Source organism: Nerophis ophidion, linkage group LG11, assembly GCF_033978795.1.
Source record: "Nerophis ophidion isolate RoL-2023_Sa linkage group LG11, RoL_Noph_v1.0, whole genome shotgun sequence".
Taxonomy (NCBI): Eukaryota; Metazoa; Chordata; class Actinopteri; order Syngnathiformes; family Syngnathidae; genus Nerophis; species Nerophis ophidion.
Genome location: NC_084621.1, coordinates 39,984,478 through 39,994,074, shown reverse-complemented (window position 1 = coordinate 39,994,074; position 9,597 = coordinate 39,984,478). Strand labels below are relative to the sequence as shown.

The 9,597-nt window shown below is 39.7% G+C and overlaps 1 long non-coding RNA gene across 1 annotated transcript in view; it reads right to left on the bottom strand.

The window, feature by feature from the left end:
• Positions 1 to 6,113: 6,113 nt before the first annotated feature.
• Positions 6,114 to 9,597, bottom strand: part of LOC133562075 (uncharacterized) — a 35,829-nt gene continuing 32,345 nt past the window's right edge. Inside the window, exons 2-3 of the long non-coding RNA XR_009808832.1 lie at positions 8,284 to 8,496; positions 6,114 to 6,386 (exon numbers count right to left, since the gene is read on the bottom strand). This is a non-coding gene — a long non-coding RNA (uncharacterized LOC133562075). The remainder of the gene's footprint in view (positions 6,387 to 8,283; positions 8,497 to 9,597) is intronic.

The window sequence follows — 9,597 nt, the reverse complement described above, 5'->3', positions numbered from 1 at the left end:
CTGGTGTTATTGCCGGGCCGGCAATTGAATAGTCCTTGTTTGGGTTGTAGATTGCAATGTGATGTTTTGCTTATTTAGCTAAACCTACCAACCCTACCAGCTCTTTTCATGGTATAGTGCATTTCTATGTTTACATGAACCTAATAATTTGGCCGATAAGTGCCGTCTTGCAAATGCACTTATCGCCATTCAGACGTTATCCCTCAACAAATATCACCATCATGTCGACATATTTGCTTATCAATAAACGGCCATGCATGACAGTCGGTAATCCTCCCCCGTCTCTCCCCTCAGCCTTCGTCACGTTTGTTTTGTTATCACCTTCACAGTTGAAAAGATTCCAAGGAGATGTGTGTTTGTGTGCAAGCTTCAGCAGGGCTGAGCAAACACAACCAGTTGGTCTTCCCCTTGTGCTTCTCGGATGACATAACAGAAAAGCAAACATTTCTCTGTCGTGTTCCTCGCGTGGCCTTCTCCCCCCCCGTCCCCCCTCCACACCTCGCCAACCCTCCAATGAACAACACTTGAGAGGTGACAGGCGTACACCCGCACTTCCATTCTTACCCTGCGCAGAAAGAAAGAAAGAATGCCTCCCGGAGGATAATTAGTGAAACTTGAAGAGCCAATGCTAATCCCACAGTACTCCACTTTGTGTGCCTGTGAGGCTGCTGCTGACAAAGTGCAACGTTGGCCTCAGTGAAAGTCAATAAGAAGCGCACCGTTATCAGGCTCTATGATAAACAAACACTGCCATCTATCACGGGGAAAGCAGATCATAACATTCAACAGACTAAGCCATCAAACACACACATAAATTATTCCGCACATTTAATTTTGTTAATAGAAGAAGAATCATTTGTAACACTGAGGCAGCACTGAGGCTTTGGATATAAGAAGCACTTGGCTGCAGCCGGCAGACTTTGATTGACAGGAGCTGGTATGGATCATTAGCGGCACATCTCGACATAGTAGCGTGACAAGACCCGTCACGCCTCAATTCTGAGCATGTTCACTATTACCATGCAATTATCTTAATATGGAAGACAGATTATGCCCATCCGAGTGGCCAGTTACCTGGTTCCCATGCCGACCAAACACAGCATCTGATACGGAAAGTAAAGTTGCACCGATTGAAATTGTTTCGCATTATAACCAGGAGGCCAGAAGACTTCAAGGGAGGTGGAGCAGCACCTTTCCAACCTGTTAAAATAAGCAAATGATTTTAATCTACATGTGAAACACTAACTTGTGCTTGAGATAAGACGCGTTGCATAAGCTTCAGTGTAAAATTTTGCTCCAAAGTCACTTTTATAAGCCGTTTTTTTGGGTCTGCCTGCAAAATGTTTGATTCAGTAGGAATTCCCAGATTGCAAATGAAACCACTCTCTCCAAAAGTATCTTAGTTTATCTTTAAAAAAAATGTACATTGTTTGAATAAATATCTTGAAGAAGTCATCAGCGCTATGTTTGTTCCCCAGAGATGGTCGAGAATAAACCCTAAGAAGATCATAGATTCACGAAGTCTCAACATATTGTACCGATGGAGGTGCGACAGGCCTAAGGCCCAGCTGCAAGACCACCTTGCTGTAATTAAAAAGTAAGCAAGCACTCTCCGAAAAAAAAAGCTCCTTTTACCGGCCTTTGTGTTACTGCATGTCACACAACGGTGTTATCCTATTTTTAGATTAAAATTATACTTTATCCTACCTTTTTTGTGTTACATCACAGCCTAGCTAAGAGTTTGACTTAATGTCTAAATAGGGGCATCCATGTCGCTCTGATGTAACCAGACTGGGAAACCCCACAAAAAGAGGCATCCAAAACTGCGTGCAAGCTCACACCAAAATGCATGATACAACACGACTATCTAACATTATGACATTTATACGTTTCAAAAGTCGAAATTCATCATAGGTCCCCTTTAAGACAAAACTAAGGTTATTTTAGTTCAGGGGTATCAAACTCATTTTATCCCAAGGGCCGCATGGAGGAAACTCTGTTCCCACGCGGGCCAGACTGGTAATGGTATGATAACTTTAAAAAAAAGGCAACTTCAAATTTGTTTTCTTTGGCCAAAAATAGAACAAGCATATTCTGAAAATGGGGCTTCACGGTGGCAGAGGGGTTAGTGCGTCTGCCTCACAATACGAAGGTCCTGCAGTCCTGGGTTCAAATCCAGGCTCGGGATCTTTCTGTGTGGAGTTTGCATGTTCTCCCCGTGAATGCGTGGGTTCCCTCCGGGTACTCCGGCTTCCTCCCACCTCCAAAGACATGCACCTGGGGATAGGTTGATTGGCAACACTAAATTGGCCCTAGTGTGTGAATGTGAGTGTGAATGTTGTCTGTCTATCTGTGTTGGCCCTGCGATGAGGTGGCGACTTGTCCAGGGTGTACCCTGCCTTCCGCCCGATTGTAGCTGAGATAGGCGCCAGCGCCCCCCGCGACCCCGAAAGGGAATAAGCGGTAGAAAATGGATGGATGGATATTCTGAAAATGTTCACATGACAAATAATCCTCTTGGCAAAACACTTCAATTTAGTGGAAAAACTCTGAGGAAAAAAATGGTACCGTTTCCAAAACACCATGAACTATGTCTCAGTGTTTTTACTAAACATAAAACTTGGAGCACTTCCTGTTCAGCATTATCATGTTAACAGCTCATTAAAGACATGTTTTGAAAAGCAACCAAGTGTTTCCTCACATTGCCACATTGGTGACATCCGCAACTGCCACAACACATTAATTTACAATCATTCAAATAATACAATGATAATATAGTCAAAACAATGATCAAAATGACACCATAATAGCCAAATTAAAGGTAACTTAACTACAAACTTAACTGATGTGAACTTAGTAGATTTAATCATAAAATAAAATAGAAAAAACAACAAATGTAGAAACACACATTTTTACAATGGAGTTCAGACTGCACATCATGTTGTCAACAAACAGCGAGCACTGCACGGAACTCTAACTAAAAGGATGATGGTCATGTTGACTTTGTATTTTACTGTTTCGTTATTTTTGTCTGTTGAGTGGATAATTTACAATTTAAAAAAGTTATGGTGCGTTTTAACAGCAATAGTCTGTTGCCAGCCACAATTGACGCTGATTGGAGTAGCGGGAGCCAAGAGGGCACTTAAAGTCAGGTGACACGTCATCTTTAAACAGTGCCATGTCTGACGTGGGTTAAGCTTGAATTGCTATTGCGACATCAAATGGACACATATAGAACAGCAGTCTCTTTCATTAAAAAAAAATGCAGCTCATGTTACACTTAAAGGTGTTTTGCGGGCCGTGGGCCGGATTAAAGCTGTCTGCGGACCTGATATGGCCCCCGGGCCGTACGTTTGACACCTCTGTTTTAATTCCTACAGAGCAAATGAAATCTGAGGTGTGCAGAAAACTCCACAAATAATGCTCCAAGAAAACAGCTTTTCAAGAAGTGGGGGCGTTGGCGGGGGACTCAGCCATATTAGTGTCTCAGCGGAGACTCCTGTGTCACACTTTAAAAAGTCCTTCATTAAAACACCCACACAACAGCTTTATGAGAGCATGTTAAATACATAAGATGTGATCTAGAGGCAAGGTCTCTATTGAGATATTTGTTTTGGGTAGAGCTCACTAGAGCAGGAGGAGGAGGAGAAAAGTGTTTTGGTGGTTCTCATTCAACCAAGGAGAAACCAGAAGCTCCCGTCTTGCCGCACAAAGCAGGGAACAGCTGGCTGATCGATACCCGACAAAGGCTGAGAGGTTAGAGCAGTCAAAAGACTGTTAACTAGCCATTTTATTTGTCAGACATTTATATAATTGTTTATGGTTCACTGCACCTCTTTCACTTCGGGGCAGGCCGCACACCTGTGCTTGGATTACGGTCAAGGCCGCTCTCCATCGTTTTTTTTTATTGCCTCATGACACTAGTCACCTAGTTTAAATGGATGCAAATATATTTAGATAGTAGTAGATATTTAAAAAGATAGTAAAAAAACCCTGTTTCCATATGAGTTGGGAAATTGTGTTAGATGTAAATATAAACGGATTCCAATAATTTGCAAATGATTTTCAACCCATATTCAGTTGATTATGCTACAAAAACAACATACCTGTATTTGATGTTCAAACTGATAAACATTGTTTTGTGTGCAAATAATCATTCATTTAGAATTTGATGCCAGCAACACGTGACAAAGATGTTGGGAAAGGTGGCAATAAATACTGATAAAGTTGAGGAATGCTCATCAAACAATTATTTGGAACATCCCACAGTTGTGCAGGCTAATTGGGAACAGGTGGGTTCCATGATTGGGTATAAAAGCAGCTTACATGAAATGCTAAGTAATCCACAAACAAGGATGGGGTGAGGAGTCACCACTTAGTAAGCAAAATGTCGAACAGTTTTAGAACAACATTTCTCAACGAGCTATTGCAAGGAATTTTGGGATTTTACCATCTATGGTCCGTAAAATCATCAAAAGGTTCAGAGAATCTGGAGAAATCACTGCACGTAAGCGATGATATTACAGACCATTGATCCCTCAGGCGGTACTGCATCAAAAACCGACATCAGTGTGTCAAGGATATCACCACATGGGCTCAGGAACACTTCATAAAACCACTGTGAGTAACTACAGTTGGTCGCTACATCTGTAAGTGCAAGTTAAATCTCTACTAAGCAAAGCAAAACCCATTTATCAACAATATCCTGAAATGCCGCCGGCTTGGCTGGGACCGAGCTCACCTGATATGGACTGATGCAAAGTGGAAAGGTGATCTGTGGTCTGACGAGTCCATATTTCAAATTATATTTGGAAACAGAGGACGTGGTGTCCTCCAGAACAAAAAGGAAAATAACCATTCGGATTGTTATAGACGCAAAGTTCAAAAGCTAGCATCTGTAATGGTATGGGGATCTATTAGTGCCCAAGGCATGGGTAACTTACACATCTGTAAAGGCACCATTAATGCTGAAAGGTCCATACAGGTTTTGAAGCAACATATGTTGTCATCCAAGCAACGTTATCATGGACGCCCCTGCTTATTTCAGTAAGACAAGTGTTACAACAGCGTGGCTTTGTAAAAAAAGAGTGCGGGTACTTTCCTGGCCAGCCTACAGTCCAGACCTGTCTTCCATCAAAAATGTGTGGCACATAATGAAGCGTAAAATACGACAACGTAGACCCCTGACTGTTGAACGACTGAAGCTCTACATAAAACAAAAATGGGAAAGAATTCCACTTTCAAAGCTTCAACAATTAGTTTCCTCAGTTCCCAAACATTTATTGAGTGTTGTTAAAATAAAAGGTGATGTAACACAGTGGTGAACATGTCCTTTCCCAACTACTTTGGCATGTGTTGCAGCCATGAAATTCTAAGTTCATTATTATTTGCAAAAAAAAAATAAAGATTATGAGTCTGAACATCAAATATCTTGTCTTTGTAGTGCATTCAATTGAATATGGGTTTAAAAGGATTTGCAAATCATTGTATTCTGTTTATATTTACATTTAAGACAATTTCCCAACTCATATGGAAACGGGGTTTGTATTTCGATTCGACTACTTGTACGCGTTTAATACATTTAATACAATACCATGACAATTATTTGTTTGCTGTTTTTAAACAATAATTAATTTAATTAGAATACTAACTGTGTATTTATAGTGTAAAACTTGCAGTTTCATTTAGCAAAACACATACAATTGTTTGATTTGTACTATTTCTGTGTCCCTTTTACATAATTCATGAAACTACCATAGCATTTAATTTATGATTATGTGTAAAAACATCAACTTAAACCCCACTTTTTACAAGTTATTTTAAAGACTATATCTGCAGTCTAATGTGATAAGTGGTACCTTGACTTACAAGTTCAGTTGGTTTTGTGACACAGCTCATACCTCGAAAAACTTGTAAACTTGCCGTGCATTGAAATGGATTTAAATCAATTTAATCGGTTCTTTGCCCCTACATAAAAAGCACAATTTTAACACATAACATGCTTTTGAAAATAAAAACTAACTTTAAAATGTAAATATTGCATAAAAACAATACACCACAATGTACTGCAAACATCTGGTATTTTTATGAAGTAATTTAATTATAATGTACAGCATTTGGAGAGCAGCCCTCTTCTATATTTCTTTGAGTTGCTTTTCCATCAAACACACCATCAGCAGCATCTCCATATTTTCATGAATAAATGCCTGCCATCTATAAATTAAAGTTAAAATCCTTGGTAGGCGTTATTGACTCCTTTTGCTTCAGTATAGTGCACTCAAAGTGAACGCTCTTTCATGTTTTTTGATTATTTCTTTCTTTAATTCAATGAATATCATTGGCTTCTTCTTCTTTTCAGCGCTGTCCTTTACACTCAGTCTTCGTTCCTATGGTTGGAAAACAGAAGTAAGTATGTCAATCTCTAGCTATAAGCTATAGTAGAACAGATGTTTTGGGTAGATTTCATGGAGATCGCTGTGACATTCGCTATGCCAACTAACAGTGAGAAGGCTCCTATCCTGAATGTTTTCTTGCAACCCAAAGCACAAGAATTAGCCGAGAGACAGCTCGTATTCAACTTCTTAAACTGGGACACTCATAATGAGGTAACACTGTACATGTAACATGATCTGGTATGCATTGCTGACATACATGCATTGCGTGCATTCGTAAGCTTCCACTTTATGAATAAGAACCACAAGAGGCATTATGCATAGGAACTTGTTACATTCCGAGGAATAATAAAACCTAATATGTAATATGCAGTGGATCATGATTATCTTTGTCTATAGCTCATTCAAAAGCATTTTTGTTTCCAATAACATTGCATCAGCTTGCCGTGTTAAGAATTTGTTGCATCTGGCTTATTCCTGCTGTACTTGAGAACTTAGGTGCTGATCTACATATCTGCCAGTGGCTGCTCGGTGTGTGTGTAATAAAAAATAAAAAATAAAAGACGTTCAGCGAAGTTAATATCCCACATAATTTGTGGCTTTATTGTTTTGTAAAACGGACCAAACTTGCCACAAAATCAACCACAACAAGATTGATGTTTCAAAAATTATTTTAAAGATTGAAAGTTGCTATTAATCCCACGTGGGTGCTCAGCATTGGATCGGCGCCTATAGTTGAGAACATTGTAAAGCTGTTGAGTGTGATCTATAGCAGTGAATTTGTTGGTAAATGAGAGACTGTGGGAGATTCGCATTATGACATCTCTGTCAGTGTAAACAAGGGAGTGAGGACGTGGGTGGGCACCGCAGGAAGACATTTGATGGGTTAGACCAGGGGTTGGCAACCCGCGGCTCTAGAGCCTCATGCGGCTCTTTAGCGCCACCCTAGTGGCTCTCTGGAGCTTTTTCAAAAATATATGAAAAATGGAAAAAGGTGAGAGGGAAAAAACTTATTTTTTGTTTTAATATGGTTTCTTTTGGAGGAAAAACATGACACAAACCTCCATAATTGTTATAAAGCACACTGTTTGTATTAAACATGCTTCACTGATTCGAGTATTTGGTGAGCGCCGTTTTGTCCTACTAATTTTGGCGGTCCTTGAACTCACCGTAGTTTGTTTACATGTACAACTTTCTCCGACTTTCTAAGACGTGTTTTATGCCACTTCTTTTTCTGTCTCATTGTGTCCACCAAACTTTTAACGTTGTGCATGAATGCACAAAGGTTAGTTTTGTTGACGTTATTTACTTGTGTGCAGTGCTAATCAGACATATTTGGTCACTACATGACTGCAAGCTAATCGACTCTATCATGCTATTTAGGCTAGCTGTATGTACATATTGCATCATTATGCCTCATTTGTAGGTATACTTGAGCTCATTTAGTTTCCTTTAAGTCCTCATAATTCAATGTATATCTCATGACACACTATCTGTATGTAATATAGATTTTAATTTTTTTGCGGCTGTGATATAGCTTTTAATTTTTTTGCGGCTCCAGACGCATTCGTTTTTGTATTTTTGGTCCAATATGGCTCTTTCAACATTTTGGGTTGCCGACCCCTGTGTTGGACAGTTGACATGTCAGTTGGAGCTATTCAGGGACAAATTCGATTGGCAAAAAGCACGATGATTTGCCATAATGTGGATTGTATTGGACAAAGTTATAAGGCTGCGCATAATTCACGGGGGTTGGTTGAATTTGCCTGAATTGGCGCAATCACAACATGGCATATTCCAGGAGGCTCTGAATATCTGCAGTGAACATGAAAGTGTGGGTTAAGTTGTGCAAAATCTTGTGTATTTTGTGTGCATAATGTTAGCGTATCACCTCATCGTCCTGCTGAAGAACACAAGACTCTGGCTCTAAAAGGCTGGCACCCACTCTGGGGCTCATCCAGGCGGAGAGGGGCTTCCTGCACATCCTTTGTCACACCATTTGGGGCCCTTGTGTCTATGTGGCTGCCCCGGCGCTCTGGACCCACTTGGCAGATCTATATGCACACGGACATCTGCTCCCTGCTCTCACCCCCACCCGAACCTCCTGGTGGATAAGCACAACAACAAGTTACAGAGCCTACAGCTTTGATGCATGCACACGTACATTTAGCAGTCCAGCTGCTGTATGTATTTTAGCATTGTTCAAACTTTTTATAGGCCCGCTGCTCTACAAAATGTTAAATATTGTCTTGTACCCATAAAAGTAGACACAAGCAAGTCCAATTTGGGAAAAAAATCAATACAACATTTAGTTCTACACTCCCTAATCTAATGTCTGCTTGTGAACAATGCGTTCTGCAATCAGAAGAATGCGCTCTGACAACAAACAGGGCAGTGGGTGGCAATTGTGGTGTATACTGCTGTAAACTAGCATGCTTTTATTTTGAAGGCTAGACTTGAACAGCATGTGAGGAGAGAAAAAACACAGATGTAGACTTGGCAGCACATTGTAGAAGAAAAAAACAAGACTTGATTTGTGAAACAACTATTTGTATAAGAAACAAAGAAAGTGATATTTGGATGCGGATGCAGGAAATGTCACACAGGAATTTTTTTTTTAATTCTTTACTTGAATGGATGCCATTTCTTTGCTCAAAACTTGATAACAGATATCCAAAGTCGACCCATCAATCCATACATCTATTTCCTACCGCTTGTCCCTCATTGGCTTGACATACAAATTCAAATATAACATAGCATTTTAGTGCAAAACAAACAGTAGCTAAATAAATTACAATGAAACAAAAACAAAATGTTGTCCACCAAAATTATGGTATCAAAATAAATGACCAATAAAAGTGCTGATTTTAACACAAAGAAAACATTCCCCACCTCAATAGATTTTTGTAAGTAATAATAATAAATAATAAATGTTATTAATTTCATAACAGCACGTGCCTTTAATGTTAAAACTCAGTTGATGCAAATGAGAACAGCATTGAGCAGTGGAATCGTGGATTTACTATGAAGTTTGTATTTTTAATTGTCAAAATTAAATCCGTGGTGAATTTTGGTAACAGCTCTACACTAGCATGTTGCAATACTGTGAAACAGGTGATCAGTGTACAGTGTACAGTGCAGGGTCCAAACAGCGCTTGTGTGGTCTTCTGACATTAACGTGTTTTTTTATAGTTACTATAATTTT